Genomic DNA, 17,504 nt, shown 5'->3' on the forward strand with positions numbered 1-17,504 from the left:
TTATATAATGGATATATTTATCTTGTTTCTTTCCAACGACGTGGTGATAGATATTATGTCTCTTTCTTGTATCATGATTAAGTTATCCTCTCTTTTTCTTTCAAGATTTGAAAGTGATGACTTGTTAACTTCATGATAAATCTTTCTAATGATGACATATTCGCTTGATTGGCATATATGGAAGAAGCACTTAACCACGTTGAAGCATAGGCCATCTATAAAGAAGAGAGATAGCGCTATGGCCAAGGGAAAGACCTCGAAGCTATTGCTAGAATCGAAGAGGACGAGTCCAGGTTGCAAGGTGAGTCTCTCAGTCTCAAGAATTGCATGAAGCTATGTCTAAACCACTTTTTGTGCCAACAACTATTTTGAATTAGCAAGAATACAAAGGAATCAACTCCTGCAAAGCTATTGGATTTGCAGCACAAAGGGATCGCACGAGTACTGCTACGAATATTCATACGACAAGAGAGAGTTATGCCGAACAATAACCAAATGACACTCTACTTTATACAACAATGCTATGTTTACAAAATCCTTGGGAGGTGTGTAGATTGGTCAGACCACCCCAAGAATTTTGGCATTGGGCATGGTCGGATTGCAGATCTAAAGCCTTCACACAAACATCCCATAGTTCTGCTTCCCAAAGAATCAGAGATGCTCGTTGCATTAGCAAGTCAAGGGCAAGATCTTGCAAGCCAAGGAGAGACACCTGACATATTGCACAATAGAATCCTTGAGCTTGAGATAGAGCTATCAAAGGCCCAATCCAAGCTGCAACAATATGAATCACTATACAGACCATTGCCAGATCAAGTTGGTCCTTCGCAACAAGGACCTGCAGACCCATCTCCCGCACCTGAAAGTTCAACATAGATGAACTACTTAATGAGCTGACTCAATATTTGGCTTGAGCACTTCAATCACTTTACCCCTATCTATTTTGACTTGAAGAAAATTTGAAGTGCTATAGTTTTTGTAATCACAACTCGTCATTTATCCCCTCAACTGTCCATTTTTGTATTGTCGATCAAAAAAATTGTATTGCATCTAACTATATTATGACTCTTATATATATATATATATATATATATATATATATATATATATATATATATATATATAGAGAGAGAGAGAGAGAGAGAGAGAGAGAGAGAGAGAGAGAGAGAGAGGTGACCATCAAGCAGTGTAGCATGGCGATCTTTCATAATTTTCACGTAATCACACTGAGCAAAACTTATAGACCTTTAGTCATACATCTTCGTCTCTATAAAAAAAACCAAAGATATCATCTATTTCATCCATATCTGAGCATTTTGAATCTATCTCCCATTCCATATCATGGTCATCATCTACTTCCGTAGCTATAGCTTTATGGGTTTGAAAGACATCGTAGTGATTTTGTGCTGCTCTTGATGCAATGTTCACTAGCTTATGGATAAGTCTAATCTTACAAAAAACATAGAACAAATCAACAGCCCGTTTAGTGTGAAGCTGGTTTTAGTATGCATAAAGTCAAATGCTCACCAATTTCTCTCATAGTTTCCACTTGATGCTGCAATAGATAGAACCCTAACTACAATGTTTTGCAACTCCACTTTCTCCCCACCATACTCCTTTCACCATAGAGGTGCACTTGTGTGTGCAATGGCATCTATATGCCATGGATCCAGGAACATGCCAGTTCTATTAGCACAATCAACTCACTGTTGAGATGAAAATCAGTTTTCTCATCCTCCTGTCCCAATAGTTGAGAGCACAGTGTTTTGAAGTCAGCCATGACTTCTTTATTCGCCAATTGTTGGTGAATTTGAAATTTGGAATCCAATACAAAAGCAGCACCATGCAACAACGTATGCAATTGTACCCATCACTTGTTGGCATATGTGATTATGGCAACTTTTTCCTTGTGAGTGCACAAATATGGTGTGTATGCGGAGAGTGAGAATTGGGGGGGGGGGGGGGGGGGGGGGGGAGAGAGAGAGAGAGAGAGAGAGAGAGAGAGAAAATCTCATTGTATGAGCACACTATGAGAATGAGTGAGAGATTCGTATTCTTTGTATGTATAAAGAATAAGGAGATAAATGTGAGCGATCAAACACTGGCTAGCAGACACGGGCAAAGCACGGTGAGGCACACCACCTTTACCTAACAGTCCTTTCGCATCAAAGCCAACATGCTCTCTTACTTCACGTAATGTCTCTAACATTTATCAATAAACTCAACCAAAGACAAAAAAGTCTTTTCTATTCGCAAAAGATCTAAAAATGGTTTGGCCAGTTCTCTCTTCATTGCACCAAAAAACTTGCAAGTTCACACGTTGTGCACATCTTGTAGCTGCCTCTTGGTAGCTAGGATACTTGCTGAGCCAAGCATCCCATCACCATTCAAAATGGTATATGGCCAAGAAGTAGTTATGCCATGGGAGTTTGTAATACCTAGTTTGTGTGTAACTTCACAAGAAAGTTGGGATGGTAACTCTTTAGTTGAGTGTTTATATATCCTTGAAAGGCTAGACAAAGGAAAGACACTTGGCTGTGCAAAACGCACTTGTGGATAAAGATAGGAGGAAGAAATTATTTGACCGTCATCTAAAGAACAAAGATATCAATGTTGGTGATAAAGTCCTTATGTTTGGAGTGCGTAACGAAAATAAAAAGTTGAAATATGTGGGAAAAGGACCATATAGAACATGTGAAATCACCCCACAAGGTACCGTTCATATGGAGACTCTTGATGGAGTTGAAACAATTGAATTCCTCAATGGGAGCAAACTTAAAAGATACTATGATCCTTTAAGCCAAGAGGAGCTACGTGCCATCCATCAAAAGAAGGCATCCAAGGCACAAACAGAATTGAAGAAGATACAAGCTCAAGTTGAGGCTAAGGAGCAACAACAACACATAAGACGCGCCAACCTTGGAGTTACACATGCATTCCATGTTGAAATAGAGGATGATTGGTTGGAATTTGACACACCTCTACGATCCCCTGTTGAACTAAATAGTGCCAACGGGAAAGTGCTATATAACACCTTGTTAGACACGGGTGCCAAATATAATCTGTTGTCATATGGAGTGTGGTGTCAGTTGGGAAAGCCATTTGTATCTGAGATTACTATCCAAGTCAAAGGTGTCAACAAGAAAAAAATTACGGTTTTTGGTATGTGGGACACTTCTGTCAGTTATGACAACGGAGTTGTAGCTCAAGACTTTTTGGTCATGCCTTCTAGAACTATGGAAGGTAATATAAACCTAGGGCGCACATGGATGATAGCAGCTAAATGCACTATTTATTGGGGGACAGGGAGCGTCACAATGCAGAAACCATCTCTTAGCCCTATCGCTCAAGCCATAGTCCCTGACATATTACCTCATGAGGAAATAAAACCCAAAATAGTGCATGTCCAGGAGGTTGAACCATATATCCCTATAGACCAACTCTCTAAAGCTTCAACTTCTTTAGTTGAAACAAAAAATGAGACACACAAGAACCATCGCAATATAACTAAGAAAACATACTAGTGGGTCCCTAAAGATTTGTTTAGCAACCATGGTTGATGCTAAAAAATAGGAGCTTGTAAGAAACACCCCACTCGCTCCCAAAAATGTAAGAAAACGTTGCGTTGGATTCCTAAACAACTATCAGAAGCCCAACGCTACTATCAAAGAAATGATCAAATTTGGGTTATGCGTCACCTAACCCATGTGAGTCAAATCCTATGACGATAAAGCCGATTAAGATCGTGGGAAAGGAAAGATCACCGAACACTATATACTTGATCCGAAGCTAGTTTGGGTACTCGAGCGAGAAATTCTTGTTTCGCCCAGCTCAACCATAGAAAAAATGAATGAAGCTTCTTGCTCTTCATGTAGTCCATACAGAAATAGAAGCTGTACACAACCTCCACCTACCATTGTACATATCCATACAAACAAGAAAGATTTTGCACCTTCCGTTTTAAGGTCACCACCTACAACAATGTTGCAAATAAAATCATGGGAGAGTACCTTACTACCCTTGCAACTAGATGAAATGCCTAGAGCGATCAACAAGTATTGAAGTCTTCATCCACAACTTGGAACAATTGGTTTTAAAAGGTGACAACATCATTCCAAAAGGTATGATTTATCCAAGGAAGGGGGGAGTGTTTGCTGACATCCATCATTCACTTTCTCCCCTCTTTACCTTCCTCCCTGAGCTCTCAATCTCTCAATCTTAGGGAATGTATATATAAACCTTATACTCACAAAAAACAAAAATAAAAAAGTAAAAGAGCAAGAGACACCAAACAATAATCTCGAAACTTACAAGTTCTATATATGAAACAATATCACAAAAACACATCATACACAAGGACATGACCTTTTGACACGATCCTTATAATATTTTCACTCTAACCACCATCATCTATCTGTGTGTATAGATATGGCTAGTATGCTAGAGTCATCCACTCCTACCTTGGGTGAGAGGTACCCTCTTTACTTTTCACAATTGTTTCACATAGTCTATCCGGTTCTTGCTTGTGAATGGGATTTGGTAGGTACGCTAGCATGTGAGAGGAATTTTGAGGAGTTAGAATGGCTAGTACATCTCTTGACCATGACTGATCCACACTTAGTAGAGGACGTCTCTCCAATTGCACAAACTTACCCTCTTGACCAAGATGACTATAGATGTCTAGTGATGTTCTTAGTGAACATTCGTGCCTCTAATGATGAGGAAGAGTTACATGATTACACGGATGGCATATATGGTCTCACAGATGATGACTTTGTTTTTCTTGATGATGACGAGGATAGGGTTTGAGCCTTAGGGTTACCTCCCATCTCTAAATTATCCTGCTCCCTTGATTCTCTAGGGGGGGTCCAACTAGTAGGTTAGGGTTCCTTATGTTGTTTAATTGTGCTAAATAAAGGTTGGTGCCTCTTCCCATTGATGTGCCTCCTAGAGGTATTCCTTGAATTTTAGTGTGTACAAGAACATGTTGTTGTTGTTAGGATTTTGCACTTCATGAAATATTTCTCTTGTTCACTCTTTGAATCAAGCACGATGTTGAATAGGTGTTTCTTGACCATTCGCATTGCCCCTTGTCTTTGTTTTTGCATCCATGTTTGTCTACTTTAAATGTGATTGGTAGCACAATATTCAGCACATTTGCTTGATTAAACATTAGATCCTATATAATTTTTTGTCATAATCCCTTGTTTAGGTTAAGAATTAAGCAGTCTGACTAAGCTAGTTTGACCAAGTTAGGCGTTAAAGATCTTCTCTTAATACCATGGGGAATGCCTTCCTAATAATCAATGGTTATTTTAGGCTCTTAATCCAATTTAGATGGCATTGTGTGCAATGTACTAGGGATTTCTAGTGGGCTTAGTCCCTATTGACCTTTAGCTTAAGTATTAGAAAGGGAGTTTACTAGTGTGATGAGCCTGGGGAGGGTAACTGTGTTATACGACCCCCCAAAGTTACAAAATTAAAATGTTGAAAATGACCCCAAACAAAAAAATCAAAAGTGCCACAATGTAAAATCTTAAGCTGGAAGAGAAATCCAAGCTTGATTTGGTACTTCAATCACATGTATCGCCTATGGTACTAGATTCTTAGAGGTTCCCAATGTGGACGCTTTTCCTTGAAAAGCAAAAAACCCAAGGCATACAAAATAAGCACACACATCAAAATTGAATCAATGTGAAAAGACTTTGGGGGGTCAAAGAAAAGGGAATAAGTCAAGCGGATCGTATCTTAACTACAAGGTCTTCTAGGTATAGCCCCTACTCAGCCCTCGGCATGAAATACTTGGCTCTCGCGATTAAATAGCTTAATTGACCAGAGAAAATTAAGAAGCTTGCCCATGGTATTAATATTTGACCTCTAGTGCCTTTCGACCATTAAATTAGCGCCCCCAAACTTGTTTAGTTTTTGAACTTTACAACTGTTTATGCATTTGATTATATTACAGTTTAATGTTTACTGCTAACAAATTGTTTAATATTCTGTTACCAATCAATTTGTGTGCCTACAACAGCTGCATATGCTTTTCAATTGTATATGAGAATGCATTTACTGTGCCAATTTTGGTTGATTTTGCAATGATTGAAGAAGACTAAGGACATTCAATCTCGGATGCTCTTCCACCTTTACGAACGGGCTTCATCTCAATAGCTTTCAAGGACAAAATCTACATCAGGAAGGGGGGCATGTTAACCCTTACAGGCACCCTATCACCTTCGATGGATGCATATTATTTATTTGATTGATTCATGGACCGGGCTTGTCTCTCCAATAGGTGTGTAGGTGATCGCCGATGAGAGGCGCACCACTTATCTTATTTTTATAGTAGTTTTGCAACGATCGGCCACTATGGGCGCCCATATGTGAATGGGTCAAACTCTTATAAAAGGTCCATTTGACCTACAAATCCTCATTCTTGGAGGTGTAAACTAAGAAGTGCTCTTGCTCCATCTCTGTCTCCTTCTCCTTCGTGTGCTCATGATTGTATGTGTGCTCATGATTGTATGTGTGTGTGTGTATGCTAGAGAGAGAGAGAGAGAGAGAGAGAGAGAGTGTAATCGAGCATTGCAGCGGCGAGACGGTTGAGCGCGGCATCAACGATGTCTCCTTCTTCTTTGCAACACAGGATCCTTCATTACAGAAGCATTGAGCGATGAGTGACACACCATTGTTTCTTAGCACTCTCTAGTTGTGTTCTTGCAGCCTTCCGAGGCTCGCACACAATGCACAGACAAGTTCCCAGCCTTCGACACGTGCGGCAAAGTGCACAGCCACCTCCGTTGCCTTTTCCTATTTTCATTTCCAAAGCATCCATCAAGATTCTTGCTAAAAAAATGGGTCCTCCCCTTACTATTCGGTCTATGTCCACTACATTAAGTGGAATGTCTAGCGATTTTGTTCTGGAGCAGACAATCTGACCCAAAACTACCCCCACTATTGTGCAGGTCAACCTTGGGACCTTGACTATCAAAGAGGGGCTCTGCCATAAGCCACGGGAGCACTAGCACTTGCTTGTCATGAATGCAGACCCACAAATTAGAAAAAAGGTCATTCATTGTCATATTGTTGCCCCACTGCTTTGTACGATGCTGGCCAAGGGCTCCTCGCTGCCACTTGTCCCCCACCCCCCTCTTTCCCTTTCATTTGTTTTATTTTGTATTTTCCTTTAACTCTTCAAAGAGACTTTGTTTTTGACAATTTGAGCATCTCTTGATATTCTCGTGAAAAAAACCAAAGATGATGTCACAATAGTCGTGGCTTCCACACGCCACTTGACAAACCCCCCTCTCCCCCCCCCCCCCCTTTTTGATAGTTGGTGGTCATGCATAGTTGGCACTCTCTCCCTCCCCAGGCTTCAGTCATTCACATGTGAGTCTTCCCCTGCCTCTCCCTATCTCCTCCACGTTGTCTTTTGCCCTTTTCCACTTCAAAGGATCTCCAATAGATTAGTGTTAAAACAAAATGGGTACTCAGGGACCTCAGTCCATGCACTTCCATTACATGGAATCTCACCAGATCCTTCGAATTGCCTACCCTTACACATATATCTGCTCAAAATTGATCTCACGTACATTGCCCATGGGTTCTTACTTACTGTACTAAGCCACTCCTCCACTTAGCTTTGCTGAAATTGTAGTGACCATTGCAATTTTTAAAGAAAACATGCAAATATCCTCCCCCAACATGCGTGGTTGATCCAACGTTTTTCCTTGTGCACCCCCTATGAGACCACCCTTAACACTCTGTCGTTCCTGCTTCTACCATGTGCCCTTTCATTTTCCTCCTGCAACATGCAACATTTTCACTAACCATTCTGCTAAGAGGACATTTTTGCAGAGAGCACGAGTCCACTCCTTTTTTAAAAAAATTGAGTTCTCCGCATCCTCTCCTGGGCTACACCATGTGGCCACGTCGTGTCACCTTAAAATCTCCCCACCTCACGATTGGTGTTGTGCTCCTCACCTAACACTCGAAAACCCCCCTCCCTCCTCTTTCTTTCCCTCTTCATTTTCCTTTGCACTAACAAAACTTCCAAACTCCAACGGATTCGTTGATTCCCCAAAAAGAAACACTTTTGGCACACCATACTCACTTTGTATTCATTACAGAGTTTTTTTTTTGTTTAAGCCTCCCTAAAGTACTACAAAGGTTTTTTTTTAATAAACTCTCTCTCTTTTTTCATTACTTTAGGAAAGCTTTTTTTAAAATAAAAACCCTTTAGAGAAACGTTTTTCTTATACTCTCTCTTTTTGCAGCCGGTTATGGATAAAAAGCTCTCTTAAAGATGTGAGGGAGTGTCTCCATTTGAGCGACTATATTCTGCGAGGTTTAGGGGAGAGGGGAGGCTCATACTAGCCTGCGGCGATGGTAGGGTGGTTTGCTTTTTAGGGGTTGCTAGCATTTCTCTTTCTTGTGGTGCCAGCACCCTTGCGGAGGTGGGTTGTCCTTGGGTGGAGAATCTTGGATCTCCGACGTTGAGGATGTGCTTCGTCCGTGCCCTTATCAACCCTATTCTTGGTATGTTTCCCGTGTGCTTGATGTAATGAGGCTTTCCTAAGGTGGGTCCCTTTGTGGGTGGCATTCCTTTTGGGTTTTGTGGCAACCTTGGGTTGGTTTTCTGTGGCTTGTGTTGTGTTGGTTGTATAAGTGCTAGTTTGTAATAGGCTATGCACACTATGTATCTCTATGGTTATGTTGATGCTCTGGCTTGGATTGTGAGCATGGATGGTATTGTAATTTTTTTGTTATGCTTAATATAAAATCACTCACGGTTGTGAGTTTTGCAAAAAAACAAAACCCTCTCTTCTTGCAGTGAATACAAAGTGAGTAGAGTTATACTAAATGCAAAAAGTGAATATACTTTTCTTTTTTAAATCTCTGGAATGTGTTATTAAAAAAATTTCCCTCAAAGGGTTTGCATCATTGAAGACCCTTCAAGGGAATTTTTTGTTTATTGTACAAAGAGAGAGAGAGAGAGAGAGAGAGAGAGAGAGAGAGTTGGACTGTATAATTGCATCTATTGTCAATGAAAATTCATGATTAGCAAGTTTGATTCTCACCTACCTTTCACCAATAGTAGCCCACGACTAGCAAGGCCTCAACATGTTACGCACATAGCAACGATCTCGCTCTACCTCTCCAATAAGACCACACACCGTTAAGAGTTGGGTGGAAACACTTCTCACCACCTACTCATCATAGGTTTTCTAGAAGCAATCTTAGAGAGAGAGAGAGAGAGAGAGAGAGAGAGAGAGAGAGAGAGAGTTGCCTCTCAAAATATATAATTGTTATAGTCCTTGCCCCTAGCAATCTTTGCAATTGACGATGGTGGCACACTGGATGTGGATTTGGTGGTGGACATTCTTGATGAGGAGTAGGGTCTTTTTGTGTGCAGTCTATATCACATGAATTACCATAGAGTCATCAAAGACTTGCTACAAATTTAGAGAGAGAGAGAGAGAGAGAGAGAGAGAGGGAACTCTCATGCACCTTGAGAGAGAGGGAGGGAAGGGGGGATTAGAAAAAGTGGGGAACAAAATCTTAATGGATTTTATTAAGATTCTCCCTTTCAACGGTGAGACAAGCATGCAGTAGTCGACCTTCAATTTTTTCTTTTGGGATCTTCATAGGTTTCTCATAAAAGCTAAATAAAACTCAACAAGGATATGGATATTGGTCAACTGCCTGCGGGCTGGTATAGAGCACGAGAGAGAGAGAATGAGGGTGGGGTGAGGTAGTGAGGGAGGGGAGAGGGGGGGGGGGGGGGGGGGGGGGGGGGGGGGGGTTGTGTGGGACTGTGTATGGCCGAGAGCACGCGGATGGATGTGGCCGAGCGCAAGGCCTGGGATGGGGTAGACGACAGAGGGCGAGACAAGGAGGGGGGGGGGGGGGGGGGGTATAGTCAACGAGAGCCTGAGAGAGAGAATGTTATGTGGCTTAGGGGTGGTTCCCACCAAGGAAAGAGAGGGAGAGAGAGAGGGAGATAGGGGGGTTGTGAGGGGGGGGGGGGAGAGGATAGGGGTGGAAGAGAGAGAATAGAGAGAGAGAGAGAGAGAGAGAGAGAGAGAGAGAGAGAGAGAGAGAGAGAGAGAGAGAGAGAGAGAGAGAGAGCTAGGTGAAGATGGGGGGGGGAGGTGTTGGGCTAGTGGTCCACCACGGTTGAAGGGAGGGGGGGGGGGGGGGGGGGGGGGGGGAAAGAAAAGAGGGGGGGTATAAGGCCAAAGGGAGCGTGGACGAGAGGGGGGGGGGGGGGGGGGTTAGCAGCACGCCGGGGCTGGAGTGTGGACAAGCAGAGAGAGGGAGGGAGAATATTTGAAAGAGAGAGAGGAAGGATAATATCTGTGGCGGCCACCGGAGGGTGTGACAGAGGCACCAATGCACCTACTAGGCCGGGTGATGCAGCGATTGAGTAGGAGAGAGAGAGAGAGAGAATATTGTGTTTTGGTGATAATGGAGGGGTGTGGCCAAATTGGCGGCGCCCCACTAGTGGTTAACCTTGGGGTGGGGGTATGGTGAATGTTAAGGGCTTCTTTTTCTTGTTTTCTTTTTCTTCTTTTGGTAACAAACCTTCCTTTCCTTAGGGTGTGGTTCTCACAATCACGGGTTTCAAAAGCCGACCATCGTTAGCCCTCCCATGTGGCTAGAGGCATTCATGCTTCTAGCCCTTCCTTTCCATCTTTAGTTGTGGAGTTAGAGGGTTCTCCCTCTTCTGGAATGTCTAGCATGAATTTTAGATCAAACCTAAGAAAATACCTTTTCAGCCTCATCCATTGATCCTCGTCTTGTGAATTCTCCCATATGCTTCCATCAGCTTATAGCTGCCGTTGTCATAGAGTTTCTTAACAATGAATGGTCCTTCCCATCTGGGATGAAATTTCTTGTCCATCCTAGTGTCAAATCTGTTGTCGTATCTCAGCACTAACATACCTTTTTCCAAGCCCTTCTCTTTAAGCCCTTGATTGAAAGTGAGCCGGCGTCGTTCTGCCTGCACTGCATAGTGGTTGATTGCTTCTTCCCTATCTAGTTGGAGCCTCTCGAGATCTAAGATGTGGTTTCATAGATTTACAATTGGGCGTTGTATCTGGCTAGACAAGACTCGTAAGCTGGCTATTTGTACTTCAATGGGTAGAACTGACTCCTTCCCATAAACTAGATGGAAAGAGGTGAAACCCGATGTTCGGAACGTCGTTCGGTAGGCCCACAAAGTTGCGATGAGATGTTTATCCTAGTCTCCTATGTGATTGTTCACTTGCTTTGTGATGATTTTGCAAATCATTCCGTTTACCTTCTCTACTAGACCATTGCATTGTGGATAGTATGGTGTGGAGTGTCGGCGTGTGATACCTAACTTTTTCATCAGTTCTCCCACCAGATTGCCTCTAAAACCTGGTCCTCTATCTGATATTATCTCAAGAGGAGTGCCAAAATGGCAACAGATATGCTCAAAAATGAACTTTGCTACCTCTTGGGCTGTAATGCCGGTGGTGGCTGTTGCTTCTGCCCATCGGGTCATGTAATCTACACCCACTATGATGTACAGTTTACCTGATTGGGCCCTTGGTAAATGTCCGATTGCATCTATTCCCCATTTCTCAAATGGACCATATGAGATGATAGGAGTTTGTGGCTCGTAGGTTAATGTGCAATCACTGGCCACTTGACAAGCCATGCATGTTTTACACCAATGGTGTACATCGTTGTTCAAGCTAGGCCAAGAGTATCTTGCTTGTAGAATCTTCCTACTGGTGATATCTAGAGCAAAATGACCGCCACAGACGCCATCATGGCAACTTGAAATTACCTCTGTGATCTCACTGGAGGTTGGCACCCGCTTGAGAATATGATCCTTGCCATTACAATACAAGTGGTCGTTTACAAGGCGGTATCTGGTAGCCTTCCTTACTAGCCACTGTTTCTGGCCTTTGGTGTATCCTTCCGAACATTCTCCTGTATCTAGAAAGCTGATGATATCAGGCATAACATCACTACCTTGAAAAAGGGGTAGTGTCAGTTACAAGGGTCCTACGGGGCAAGGCCCAACCTAGGGGGTCAGGGACCTAGGCCAAGGGCCTGGATTGGACCACTGTGGACTAGGGATCCGCTTAGGGCAAGAGCTATGAGCTAGGCCTATATAAAGGGTGGTAGGGAGGAGGATCCTATGTCTCAGTTCCCTAGGTCTTACATTGGTATCAGAGCTCAGGGGGAGGGAGGAGCTATGGAGGAGAAGGAAGCCTTGCACAGATGATTGCATAATCTCTCTCTCTCTCTCTCTCTCTCTCTCTCTCTCTCTCTCTCTCTCTCTCTCTCTCTCTCTCTGGTCGTGGGCAAGCCCACTTGCAAGCGAGGAGCTGAGAGGCCATGGGCAAGCGCCCTAAGCAAGAGATGGAGAAGACCTTAACTGCCGTGGGCATGGCTCCTTAAGAGGCAAGGAGGTCGAAACCGAAAGCCTGTGTGTGCACAGCCGCTTGCAGCAAGGGGGAAGAAATTGAGCCCGACATCAATGGCCGCGAGGGCATGCTTGACAGGTGCGCGCCGCCATCCCAGGGAACTCTCGACACAGGCCGAGGCGGGGCGATCACTACAGGGGGCGCCATGGCAGTCGGTGCATCAGGTTTCGCCATCGCTCACAGTAAGCTGCTATAAAAAGCAAACTATTTCGTTATATATTTTTTTTAGGGCATCCCCTCCATGTTAAGAGGCAAGCCCCATGCGAAGTGTCGGGAGCAACCGGTTGTGGGCATCCGAAGCATCATATTGCTCCAGCTTCATCACAGGACTTCATCTTCAGCATCTACAAATGAGAATTACCTTTTGCATGCAGTTCTTACGCAGATTGTGCATACACTTTTAGTTTACGTCTTGACTCATGCACGAAGTCCGACACAGATGGTGACAGCCTTTAGACCCGCACACAATCGTGGTACAAAAGAACCGTCTCGACAATGGTACGGATCATAAGATAGCTTATCTATAGCTCAACTATGACCATGGTCAATACATTATGTCCTCGATTTATCCGACAATTGACAGCCAGCGAGGGGCCTCGGTATGAATTCCGACTGGCCAAAGTAAGGCCAACATCAGCACATGATTGGCGACGCACAACTTTGAATACACCGTATTCGAATACAAGAACGGAAACAAGGTAACCTCTTTCAACTTTGTTTTTATCAAGTTGAATACCCTCATGGTTTATGCAGGGCGGCAACGTTGCCTAGCAGTAATGGTCAATAAGGCTATGTGACTGGTATTGCCATGAGCAGACTCAGTGCACGGGTGCTAATGAGCACGGTCGGTGTAGTCCATTGTTGGGTTACTGCTTTCGTACTATTTGCAGTTTCCCCTCGATAATACATTCAATTTTAGCATCGACAAGATTGGTCGGCAGGGAGGAGCTTAATGAGGTACGCATTCGATTTTGGGTTTATTGTCATCGGCATCACTGGTTACACAATTCTGGTCATATCTCTACATAAGGTAATGTTTGAGAATGACGTGATGCACTTACCATACATCTTTCAAATCATCGACCACAAAAGTGATGTAACAACAACAGGGATATCAAACTTCTTATGAAGCATTTGACCTAGATGGAACATGCATCACCTCTATTGCATATATCGAACATGCATCAAAAGTAATGCACTTTTCTCCATTCCAAGCATAGGCATGGCCTCTGACATCACATAAGCACTCAAATTTTGTTGCATTTATTAATGGCAAGGGCTTATTTTTTAGTATCTCAAGGAGACAGGCAGGGCCTATTTTTGGACTTGTTAAAGGCAACAAGTTGCTCGGCATGGCCGACTCTTTCTTACTGTTTCTTGAAGCTGACAGAGGATGCTTACCGCACAGTACTGGTCAATTTCGATTGAAATGGCTCAACACCGTCGATTGTTTTTTGTTATGATATCTGTAGCCACATCCGTTGGCTATTAGCTTTCTCTCGTGGACCAGAGTGGGTTATCGTCTACATTGGAGCGAGTTTTTCTTTCGACATCTCCAGCCACCTGGTTACAACAGGATGACTAGGTTAGACCATATCCAGGTTTGTTTATTTTTCCATGTTTACACATTTCAGCTGGAAAATATTGTCGGTTGTGTAAATCAAGTGCTTTGACAATTTTACATAAAGCAAGGCTTCTCCCTAGTGCCAAGGTACTTGGAATCACAATCAAGGGCACACAAGCTTGAAAATTTTGGCAAATTAGGGCATCTCACCTCACACAATGCCTACCAGTTTAGATGGTGCAAGGCACTAATGGTTTTGGATCTAACGTTTGAGGCTATCACTCTCGCCAAGGGAATAAAAATCTGTATGCAAGGCATGCTAACCAGGTGGCATGAATTCCACCGCTTCAGAGATTATGCTTCCGCTATCACACCAGACACTCTGTCAAATGACAAACTAAGTTTTGGATGGTTTAAATTTATGGTTGCAGTCAATGCACAATACCACTAAATGGAACCTAAATTTGGGACTTATTTTATAGGCAAAGTGCCATATTAAGTCATTTTTGCCAAGTCACGACCCCATACATGGTAAGTGGGTCAAGCTATGGCTTGTGTTTGTTGTTTTCTCTCTTGATGAGAGAGTAATACCGGCAAATTGTTGCATGCTTATAGGATAAGCTGCAACTCAGGCATCAGATGCGGCAGAGCACACAGATTGGGAAAAATGTATACAAATTTTTCAGTTAAAGAAAGTTCCTCAGCCCAGCATTCTCTCTCTATCTTATTTCTCTCCATAAATAATCAAAAAATTCTATGCAGTCTTTGATACATGTTTTGGAGTCAGCATCAGCCAAGGTACTCTAACTCTCAGTTTGAAATTGGGCAAGAAGCCCTCCTCATTAGTTTTCATCGCTTTGCAACACTAATTGCCATAAGGGCTACGCGCCATACACACTAGCTAACAGTATGACCCAACGGTTGGCATTCCTTGGGGAATTGTTCTTAAGAACGGACAGATCTACCCAGCGAAGTACACATCGACATTACTGGACAAGCAAGAGTCTTGTCATTACGGATGTCTAGGGTGTCAATTTCCACTACAAGTTTTCAGGCGACACTCAAGTTGAGTTTTTTATACTCTTCAACTCACAGCGAAGTATAGATGCAGCAAGGAAGTATAAATGCTCTTATGGACAACCATGCTGTCGCAACTGATTGCTGCATCTATACTTCCTTCCATGCTCTCTCTATGGCACTACGCCGTGTCTATGGACATACAGTTTTGGGGTAAGACCCGGCCGGTGATTGTTACATCACCCCATAGGCATTAAGGATCACAGTTTGATCTGCATTGAGCATCACAATTGATCTCTCCCAGTTATACTTTCAAGGAAAGAATTCCGCAATCTACCAAACGCAGTAGCGCAGACGGACACACTTTTCAAGTTGAATCCAATCATTCTGTACACGGTTGACTATGTTGGTTACCGTTATCTGCTAGTTGAGCAGTTTCTACAAAAAGTCTTACCAAGGGGTTTGACTACATAGATTCTAATCCAAGGGCTTGGATTGCAAAGGCAACACCCAGGGTTCCCAGTGCAATGTTGTTTGTTTTTTCAGGTAGGGGACGTGCTCCTCTCCATTTGAATACAGGTAAGTGTACATTACGTTCAAATCTCCAGCTACGCATCTATTGATTTGGTGTTATTTCGTTTTCAGTATGCTTTGCTTGGTTTTTCAAGACGTCTAAGTACGCTTGAATGTTACAAAGCCATGCCAAGGGCATGTCGGCACAAAGTATTTTGGGCCAAGTGTCCAATCTATCTTTCTGTCTTATGATGTTACGAACCTACTTGTAGGGTTCAATTTGGCACATGTTGTCACATGGGATACAACATGGTCTAGGAACTCAAGGAGTTCGGTTTAGCCAGTGTGGAGCAAGATAATGAGGGTCCCTCTCACTCTTGTCGTAGAGTGTTTTGCAGTTCCTTCACACACAAGTACATCTTGTACTTGATGGATGTTACTTTTTTGGCCATCCTTCTTTAGACATATTCCACATGTGGTGAATATGAGTCTCTGGGACTGCACTGGCGCCTAATTCTTAATGCTGTGTCGCGACAAAGCCCCTACGTGCTGGTCTCAGTACAGATTTGTTGCAAGGACAACTACTGTGAAACCACCTTAACGGAGGGTCGTTTCTACATATAGCCAAGTATTCTAAGTTACTAAGAATGTCTCATGGTTGGTACCTAGGTGTGACTGATCTTTCACATTCTGTTATGGTTCGACACTTGTTGAAAGACTTTCACTTAAGTACCGTGGAAAGTCTCGTCATTGAATTGCGGTTTGGATAAATTTGTGTTAAATGCATGCACACTAGGTGTTATGGGCCCTAGTGTTTAACACTGATTTATTTGGAGTGGCATGCCAATTCATGGACTTTTATTATCTTTGTACCTTTTTGCAGTGCATGTGCAATCTCTTCTGCATATTTATTATGAGTTTACACCCTGTCATACAAGGCACTTGCTCAGGATGGGTGTCTATGGTTGGATGGTCTAAACTCCATGAGCTTACTCCAGTCCACCCGCTTTCAACCTAGTTGGTTGTCTTCACTCCATATAAAATATATGGCTACATACTCAATGATTGAGTCCTAGTTTATCCACAGTCAGGGAAGACTGTCTGTAAAAAGTGGTTGGGGAACAACACCTCACTCTTACTGCTGCTATTCATCTCTGGTGGATGATGCAACTTTACAAATATTTATTTTGCTAAAGGATCTCCTAAGAGCATACGTTAGCAGAACGCATTTTTTAAATAGATGATTTTATCCCTATTCTAGAATTTTCTTAAGTACGGTTTTAAAATTTGAACACCTGTTGTGGTGGGGTTGGAGATTGTTTCAATAGTTTCATACGTCAAGGACTTACCAGGTGTGCTGACAAAGTATGTTGGCAAGTAACCTTCATTAGGGATGAACATGTAGTTCTTTGTGTTCCAAACTATTCAGAGTTCGAACAAGAGGACACTTCCTATCTATGAACTTTTCAAGATACTCACGCGAGTAGGAAATCTGGCTCACAACTGCATGGAAAGTTACGCCAAGGTTTCCTTGCATTATTACTCAAGTGAGTTATAAATGGAGTTACCATTTAGACCCAAGTGGTTGCAAAAGGACAACAATGTTGAAAATCAAGATGTTGCTCTTGGTTTCATTGAACCTCCTCACTGCACCAATTATCGGTCATACAGACAATTGGCTCACGTATGGGACGTCAATAAGAAAACATAAGTATTCTTAAGAAGATATTACTACTTGTGTTTTTGAGGACAAAAACTCCTCCTTAAGGGGGGAGTAATGTCAAGACAAGGGTCCTACGGGGCAAGGCCCAACCTAGGGGGTCAGGGACCTAGGCCAAGGGCCTGGACTGGACTAGTGTGGACTGGGGATCCGCTTAGGGCAAGAGCTAGGAGCTAAGCCTATATAAAGGGTGGTAGGGAGGAGGATCCTATGTCTCAGTTCCCTA

General features: G+C 42.9%; 1 pseudogene; it reads left to right on the plus strand.

Annotated features, from left to right (window-relative positions):
- The first annotated feature begins 4,428 nt into the window (after positions 1-4,428).
- On the plus strand, positions 4,429-5,017 carry LOC147462714 (uncharacterized; annotated as a pseudogene).
- The last annotated feature ends 12,487 nt before the right edge of the window (positions 5,018-17,504 follow it).

The sequence above is a fragment of the Adiantum capillus-veneris genome, chromosome 2 (assembly GCF_014529385.1).
Source record: "Adiantum capillus-veneris isolate H3 chromosome 2, ASM1452938v2, whole genome shotgun sequence".
NCBI lineage: Eukaryota > Viridiplantae > Streptophyta > Polypodiopsida > Polypodiales > Pteridaceae > Adiantum > Adiantum capillus-veneris.